Source organism: Cervus elaphus, chromosome 20 (genome assembly GCF_910594005.1).
Source record: "Cervus elaphus chromosome 20, mCerEla1.1, whole genome shotgun sequence".
Classification (NCBI taxonomy): domain Eukaryota; kingdom Metazoa; phylum Chordata; class Mammalia; order Artiodactyla; family Cervidae; genus Cervus; species Cervus elaphus.
Window position 1 is genome coordinate 25,558,005 of NC_057834.1, and position 9,476 is coordinate 25,567,480.

Genomic DNA, 9,476 nt, shown 5'->3' on the forward strand with positions numbered 1-9,476 from the left:
GGGATCTTAGTTTCCCAGGCAGGGATTGAACCTGTGTCCCCTGCATTGGAAGATGGATTCTTAACCACTGGACCACCAGGTACTCCCTGCATGTACACTTTTGTGATGTGTTGTATTTTATAATAAAAGAACCAGCTTCAGTTTCATTGATTGTCTGTTTTCTATTTAATTGATTTCTTACATTTCTTATTTCCTTTCTTATACTTACTTTAGGTTTATATTACTTTCTAGCTTTTTAAAAGTTAGACATTTAAATAGTTGACTTTAGATCTTTCTCTTGTAATATAATTTAATGCTGTAAATTTCCCTTTAAAGATTATTTTAGCTACATCTCACAAAGTTTGATATATTGTGTTTTCATTTTCAGTCCAATATATTTTTTTCTCTGATTTTTTTCTTTGGTCCATTGATTATATACAAGTGTGTTTAATATTCAAGTATTCGGGGATTTCTTGGATGTCTGCTGTTGATTTATAGTTTAATTCTGTTGTGGTCAGAGAACATGGTCTACGTTACCTTAACCTGGTTAAGTACACTGGGACTTGTTTATGGCCCAGCATGTAGTCTGTCTTGATGGATGTTCCATGTATATTTGAAAAGAATTGCATTTAGCACTGGGTGTGTGGAGTACTCTATAGATACCAGGTCAAATTGGTTAATAGTATTATTTAAATTCTAACCTTACTAATTTTGTCTACTTCTATAAATTTATTGAGTGAGATGGTGTAAATTATAATTGAATTTAATTATCCATTCAATTAGCTTTTTAGAAATAGCTTATTTAAAGCATTAAAAAAATAAAATACATATGGAGAAGCAAAATATGAGACAAAAATGTATAGCTCAATGAATTATTACAGAATGATTGTCTAACCACCACCCAGGTCAAGAAATAGAATGTTGCCATCACCCCAAAGTTCCCTTATATTCCTTTCCTGTATCTCTCCTTCAAAAAGGGGACCAGTATTCTGATTTTATAGTGTCACTTCCTTGGTTTTCTTCAGAGTTTTTTCTTTCAATTTTATTGGGATATAATTGACATAAATTTGGCCTTGGAATATGGAATGAAGCAGGGCAAAGGCTAATTGAGTTTTGCCAAGAGAACGCACTGGTCATAGCAAACACCCTCTTCCAACAACACAAAAGAAGACTCTACATATGGACATCACCAGATGGTCAACACCAAAATCAGATTGATTACATTCTTTGCAGCCAAAGATGGAGAAGCTCTATACAGTCAGCAAAAACAAGACCGGGAGCTGACTGTGGTTCAGATCATGAACTCCTTATTGTCAAATTCAGACTTAAATTGAAGAAAGTAGGGAAAACCACTAGACCATTCAGGTATGACCTAAATCAAATCCCTTATGATTATACAGTGGGAGTGAGAAATAGATTTAAGGGACTAGATCTGATAGACAGAGTGCCTGATGAACTATGGACGGAGGTTCATGACATTGTACAGGAGACAGGGATTAAGACCATCCCCATGGAAAAGAAATGCAAAAAAGCAAAATGGCTGTCTGAGGAGGCCTTACAAATAGCTGTGAAAAGAAGAGAAGTGAAAAGCAAAGGAGAAAAGGAAAGATATATCCATTTGAATGCAGAGTTCCAAAGAATAGCAAGGAGAGATAAAAAAGCCTTCCTCAGTGATCAGTGCAAAGAAATAGAGGAAAACAAAAGAATGGGAAAGACTAGAGATCTCTTGAAGAAAATTAGAGATACCAAGGGAACATTTCATGCAATGGAGGGCACAATATAGGACAGAAATGGCATGGACCTAACAGAAGCAGAAAATATTAAGAAGAGGTGGCAAGAATACGCAGAAGAACTATACAGAAAAGATCTTTGCGACCCAGATAATCATGATGGTGTGATCACTCACCTAGAGCCAGACATCCAGGAATGTGAAGTCAAGTGGGCCTTAGGAAGCATCACTATGAACAAAGCTAGTGGAGGTGATGGAATTCCAGTTGAGTTATTTCAAATCCTGAAAGATGATGCTGTGAAAGTGCTGCACTCAATATGCCAGCAAATTTGGAAAACTCAGGAGTGGCCACAGGACTGGAAAAGGTCAGTTTTCATTCCAATTCCAAAGAAAGGCAGTGCCAAAGAATGTTCGAACTACTGCACAATTGCACCCATCTCACACGCTAGTGAAGTAATGTTCAAAATTCTCCAAGCCAGGCTTCAGCAATACATGAACCATGAACTTCCAGATGTTCAAGCTGGTTTTAGAAAAGACAGAGGAACCAGAGATCAAATTGCCAACATCCGCTGGATCATAGAAAAAGCAAGAGAGTTCCAGAAAGACATCTATTTCTGCTTTATTGACCATACCAAAGCCTTTGACTCTGTGGATCACAATAAACTGTGGAAAGTTCTTAAAGAGATGGGAATACCAGACCATCTGACCTGCCTTTTGAGAAACCTGTATGCAGGTCAGGAAGCAACAGTTAGAACTGGACATGGAACAACAGACTGGTTCCAAATAGGAAAAGGAGTACGTCAAGGCTGTGTATTGTCACCCTGCTTATTTAACTTATATGCAGAATATATCATGAGAAACGCTGGGCTGGAAGAAGCACAAACTGGAATCAAAATTGCCAGGAGAAATATCAATAACCTCAGATTTGCAGACAACACCACCCTTATGGCAGAAAGTGAAGAGGAACTAAAAAGCCTCTTGATGAAAGTGAAAGAGGAGAGTGAAAAAGTTGGCTCAAAGCTCAACATTCAGAAAACTAAGATCATGGCATCTGGTCCCATCACTTCATGGGAAATAGATGGGGAAACAGTGGAAACAGTGTCAGACTTTATTTTTTTGGGCTCCAAATTCACTGCAGATGGTGATTGCAGCCATGAAATTAAAAGATGCTTGCTCCTTGGAAGGAAAGTTATGACCAACCTGGATAGCATATTTAAAAACAGAGACATGCCTTTGCCAACAAAGGTCCATCTAGTCAAGGCTATGGTTTTTCCAGTAGTCATGTATGGATGTGAGAGTTGGACAGTGAAGAGAGCTGAGCGCCGAAGAATTGATGCTTTTGAACTGTGGTGTTGGAGAAGACTCTTGAGAGTCCCTTGGACTGCAAGGAGATCCAACCAGTCCACCCTAAAGGAGATCAGTCCAAGGTGTTCATGTGAAGGACTGATGTTGAAGCTGAAACTCCAATACTTTTGCCACCTGATGCGGAGTTGACTCATTTGAAAAGACCCTAATGCTGGGAAGGATTGGGGGCAGGAGGAGAAGGGGACGACAGAGGATGAAATGGCTGGATGGCATCACCGACTCCAGGGACATGGATTTTGGTAGACTCCGGGAGTTGGTGACGGACAGGGAGGCCTGGCGTGCTGCGATTCATGGGGTCACAAAGAATTCGACACAATTGAGTGACTGAACGGAACTGAATTGACATAACAGCACTGTATAAATTTAAGGCATATAGCATAATGACTTATATACATTTTGAATGATTGCCACAATAAGTTAACATCTATCAACTCATATAGATTAAAAAAAAAGAAAAAGAAAACTCTTATTTTCCTTTGTGATGAGGAGTTTTAGGATTTACTTCTTAATTTTCAGATATACAGAGTTTTAACTATAGTTATCATGTTGTACATTATATCCCCAACACTTATTTATCTTCTAATTGGAAGTTTATAACTTTTTCCCACCTCATCCAGTTTTCCCATCTCCCAATCCCTGTCTATAAATCTATTAATAGTAACTATAAATCTGAATCTTTTTCTGTGAGTTTTATTTTTAAGATTCCACATATAAGTGAGATCATATGGTATTTGTCTTTTTCTGTCTGACTTCACTTATCCACTCAAGCTGTCATAAATGGCAGGATTTCCTTTTTATGGCTGCATAGTATTCCTGTGTTTCTGTTTCAATATGATGCTGAATTTGGTTTCCTGGGGTTTTTTGTTTGTTTGTTTGCTTGTTTTGAGGACTTCTGCATCAATGTTCATAAGGAATATTGGTCTCTAGTTTTTTAAATAGTATGTTTGGCATCATAGAATGATTTAGAAAGTCTTCCTTCCTCTTCAAGTTTTGGGAAAAGTCTGTGAAGAATTAGTTTTTCTTTAAATGTTTGGTAGAATTATAGTGAATCCCATGTCCAGGGCTTTTCTTTGTGGGAATATTTTTGATTACTGATTCAACATCCTTACTAGTTATAGGTCTATTCAGATTTTATATTGGTTTGTGACTTAGTCTTGGTAGAGGAATACCAAGTGTTGTGTTTCAGGAGATTTGTTCATTAAAACTAGGTTATCCAATATTTGTTCTTGGTACTCTCTTAATCCTTTTTATTTCTGTAGAATTGGTAGTAATGCTCCTACTTTCATATTTAATATTTTGAGTTGTCTCTATTTTTCATAGTTCATCTAACTAAAGATTTGTTGATCTTATGGATCTTTATTTGTTGTTGATCTTTTTGTCAGTCTTTTGTAGATACATTGACCTGTTGTTTTTGTTTGATTGATTTTTTCCATTGTTTTTCTATTCTCTATTTATCTCTGCTCTAATCTTTATTATTTTAAGTTTACTTTATTACTTTACTACTAGCTAGCTTTGAGTTTAGTTCTTTTTTTCTAGTTCCTTAAGTTGTAAAGTTAGGCTGTTGGTTTTAGATCTTTTTCATTTTTTAATGTAAGCCTTTATATAGCTGTACATTTCCTCCAGGATTGCCTTTGATGCATCCCATAAGTTTTGGCATGTTGTGTTTTTATTTTTGTTCATCTTCAAATATTTTCTTTCTTTTTTAAAATTTGTTTTTAATTAGAGGATAATGGCTTTACAATACTGTGTTGGTTTCTGCCATATAGCAACATGAGTCGGCCAGAGGTATACATATGTCCCCTCCCTCTTGAACCTTTCTCCTACCTCCCTCCCCACCCCACCCCTTTAGGTTGTCGCAGACCACCAGATTTGAGCTCCCTGCATCATACAGCAAATTCCCACTGACTATTTTACATATAATAATGTATGTATTTGTTTCAGTGCTACTCTCTCAATTCATCTCACCCTCTCCTTCCACTGCGTCCACAAGCCTCTTCTTTATATTTCCTAGTGATTTTTTTGGTTTAATTTCCATAATCTGAATTTTCCAGTTTAATTTATGCTATTGATTTCTAACTTAATCCTGTTCTTGTCAGAGAAGATCTTCTGTATGATATCTGTCTTTTAAAATCTATTAAGACTTAATTCATGGCCTAATATATGGACTATCTTGGAAAATGTGCATTTGAGAAGAATGTTTATGTTGTTGGTTGGTGTTCTGTATATGTCTGTTAGATCTCTTTAGTTTATTGTGTTAAGTCCGCTATTTCCTTATCTTCTGGCTGGTTGTTCTGTTCATTACTGAGCGAGATATTAAAATCTCCAATGATTATAGTAGAACTGTTTATTCCTTTTTTTTTCAATTCTGTCAGTTTTTGCTTCATAGATACTCATTTTGTCATTATGCACATAAATGTTTGTGGTTGTTATATCTCTTGCTGTGTTAAATCTTTCATTAATATATAATGTACTTCTTTGTCTTTTTGCTTTAAAGTCTGTTTTGTCTGCTATGAATAGCCATTCCTGCTTTCTTATTACCATTTGCATGAAATATCGTTTTTCATCTTTTTACTTTTGATTTGTTTGTGACTTTGGCTTTCAGCTGAGTCTCTTGTAGATAGCATGTAGTTGAATCATGCTTTTTTTTTTTTTTAATCCGTTCTACCAAATTTTGTCTTTTGATTGGAAAGTTTAGTGGATTTACATTTAAAGTATTAATAATTGTTTATCAGGGAGGACTTACATCTGTCATTGTGCTATTTCTTTTCTATATGCTCTATAGCTTTATTGTCCCTCATTTTCTGTATGTTCATCTTCTTTTGTGTTTAATTGATATTTTTTGGAGTAAAATATTTAAATATCTTCTTGATTTCCTTTGGTGCTTATTCTGGGCAGTTTTATTTGTGGTTACCATGGACATTATGTTTAACATCCTAAAGGTATAAATTTGAATATATTCTAATTTGAGTGTGTGGCAGCTTACCTTCAATAACAAATAAAAACTGTATTTCTTTATAGTTCTTATCCACACTTCTTTTGGTTGTCAGTGTCATAAAATTACACCTTTATTATTGTGTGCCTGAAAACATAAATTAATAATTTTTTGAAATGTATTACTCTCCTAAATTTTGTAGAAAACAAAATTTGGAGTTACAAACCAAAGTCATAATAATACAGTCTTTTATACTTTGTTGATTATTGCTTTTTTTCTTTAAATGAATTAGTCTCTAAAGTCATGTAGAAAATAAGTACAATTACAAACTGTTGTTACAATAAAACTACCTTTTATAATTGCCTAGGTATTTACTTTTATTGAGATCTTTATTTTTCCATATGGGTTTGAGGTGTTGTCAAGTATCTTTTCAGGTCTCCTTGCAGGACTCCCTTGAGCACATTTTGTAGGCAGGTCTAATAGTTATGTCTCTTGGGCTTTATTTATCTGTGGATGTTTTGATTTCTTCCTCACTTTTGAAGGATGATTTTGCTGAACAAGATTCTTAGATGGCAGTTTTTTCTTTTAGTACTTTAACTATCTTGGCCTACTGTCTTCGGGCCTTCCAAGTTTCAGATGAGAAATCTCATTGAAGATCTTATTGAGAATCCCTTATGATGATTAGCTTCTCTCTTGCTGCTTTCAATATTTGCTCTTTGTTTTGGCTTTTGAAAGTTTGATTATCGTGTGTCTTGGTGTGGGTTTCTTTATGTGAACGCACTTTACTTGGAGTTTTGGGGCTTGGATGTTTCATGTATTTCATGAAATTTGGAAAGTTTTCAGTCATTATTTTTTCAAATATTTTCTCTTTCCCTTTCTCTGTCTTCTTTCCTTCTGAGAAACCTACAATGCATATGTTGGCCCACTTGCTGGCATCCTAAATGTTCCTTAGACTCTGGTCACTTTTCTTCAATCTATTTTCTTCCTGTTTCCCAGACTTGATAATTCCCATTGTCCTACATTCAATTCACTGATTCTTCTGCCTGCTCAAATCCATATTTAAGTCCTTTTCACTACCCTAGCTCCCATAAGCTGTGTGCAAACTGTTTCAGGAACCCTGCATGGCTGCCTTCCAGTTGGCTGGGGATGGGTGATGGGTAGGTTCTACTGTGCTTAGAGCTGAAATTGACCACAATTATTAACCACCATTTATTGTCCAAGTCTTCTCCTCAAAGTTGCAAGCCTTCAACAGACCCCAGAATTCCAAAATAGTTATATCAGACACATTCTGCCGGTGTAGTTGTCTAGGTGGGGAGGCAGATTCCTGGCACTTTCTACTCTGCCCACTTTCTCAGAATTTTCATTGTCTGTTACTTGCGTTGTGTCCATTAAGAAGTCAGTTTTGTGGTAATCGGTACATCTTTGAAGGCAATCTATTTTTTCCACCTGCTCTCTGTACTCAGTATTTTACTATGACATTCTTAGATGTCCATTTCTTTTTATGTTTTTAGAATTTTTAGGGCTTCATGAACTGTTAGCTCAATGTCTTTCATTAGTTTTGGAAAAATATTAGCTTTTATCTCTTCCATTATTTTTCTCCTTTCCTTCTTGGACTGTAATTAATGTGATAGTTTCACTTTATGTCTCTTACCCTGTTTTCTGTGTGCTTTTAGTTCTTTTGTTTCTTCATATTTAATTCTAGATATGAGCTTATGACTTCTTCCAGTTCATTTGCTATTTAGCTCTCTCGTCTATGTTGAACTTATCCACATTGAATTCTTAATTTCAGTTGTATTTTTAGTTTAAAAATTTCTATTTAGAACTTAAATAGTTTCCAGTTTTCTGCTGAAAAATCCCCACACTATCTTTTATCTCCCTGAGAATGGTCAGTATGTATCTGTTGAATCCATGCATCTATTATCTGAAGGCCCCGATAGTTCCCTTTCTAGTGTCTTGGGTTTTATGGGTTTTGTTCATGTCATTGCGTTTCCCTTATTTGCCTGACTATTGCATGCTAGGAAGAGCTTTACAGAAAGCTCTGTGGAAATAATTTGAAGCCTGTATCTTCCAGAGATAATTTATATTAGCTTCTGTCAAGTGGCTGGGAATACTAGCACTCAGGGTAATTTCAAGGTGATTGATAGATAAGTTACTCCTGGTTTACTCTGTTTCCCAGTGCACAGATCTTCAAGGCCAAACCCAAGAAAAGGAGGATCCATTATTTGTTCTCCCTGTGTCCTAGTCTCCCTGCCCTGACCTAGATTCAGGAAGCTTTCAGAAGTGTTTGCTAGACCCTTTTGGAATTAGCAAAACCTTCCCAGAAAAAGCACTCCAAAAAAGTCAAATCACTTTTCCAGTCTCTGTCTTCTTTCCTATCTTGACTTTATAAATCCTTATCATTTTGTTGGTTCTCTAATGCTTTCAAGTAGATAATTACATTTTGTTCAGATTTTCTATTTGTCCTCAGGATGAAGGCTAGTTCAGATTATTTGGTTTGCTGTGAATGGAAGAAAAACTGCCTTCCTATCAACTTTTGTGATTCTATCATAGTCACAAATGACCTTTTCATGCTTTTTATGGTGCTTAAGCTTTTGACTAATAAGAATAATGACCTTATTTAGCCTCCTTACTTGTGTTTTTTTGTTGTTGTTGAATTTTTTGCTTACCCTCAACATTTATTTTTTCATTTGGCTTCTTTTCTCAAGTTATATCAAAGTTATATCTCAAGTTATAGCAAAGCTGCATGCAACAGAAAAAAAACTTGTGTGTTGTGAATATATCTATATATGCAAGGTAAAATTTATTTTCATTTTATAAAAAGAGTAGTTGTTGGGCCTTAGAATTCTTTTGCTTGGGAATTTAGTATTAGAAGGTACCATAATATTTAGTAACTTAGATAAAATACTTGAGCTGTACATTTTAAAAACATCTTTTAGTTTTATATATATATATATATATATATATATATATATATATAAAGTTTTAAAATTCTCATTAGACATATATATATATATATATATATACACACACACATAAGTGGGTAATTAATAAAAACCTACTTTTAATTTATTTTCTTCTGAACTGTTTCATGGAAGTCATACTTCTGTTTTCTGGAGTTATACTTATCCTAAACCTAAATTAGGAAAAAGGGGAGAATGTTGGCCTCTAGATAGAACATCAAAGAACTTGATTTAGGGGCTAGATAAGCTAACCAACTGATGGGGGATACCTCCAAAAACCACTGATATGTTTCTGTATAGAAATGTTTTATTTTCCAAACAAGCAAGTAAAACTCTTCTGTTATAAATTATCATTGTATTTTGGGAATTAAAGTAAGAAATAAGGGAGTATGTCAAATAATGAGGTCCATTGAGGATCAAAGTTGAGGTTGCTTTATTTTGGTATTCTCTTAAATATTCCTCAGGAGTATAGTATAGTATAAAATTGAGAAATTTATAAATGAGGTAAATT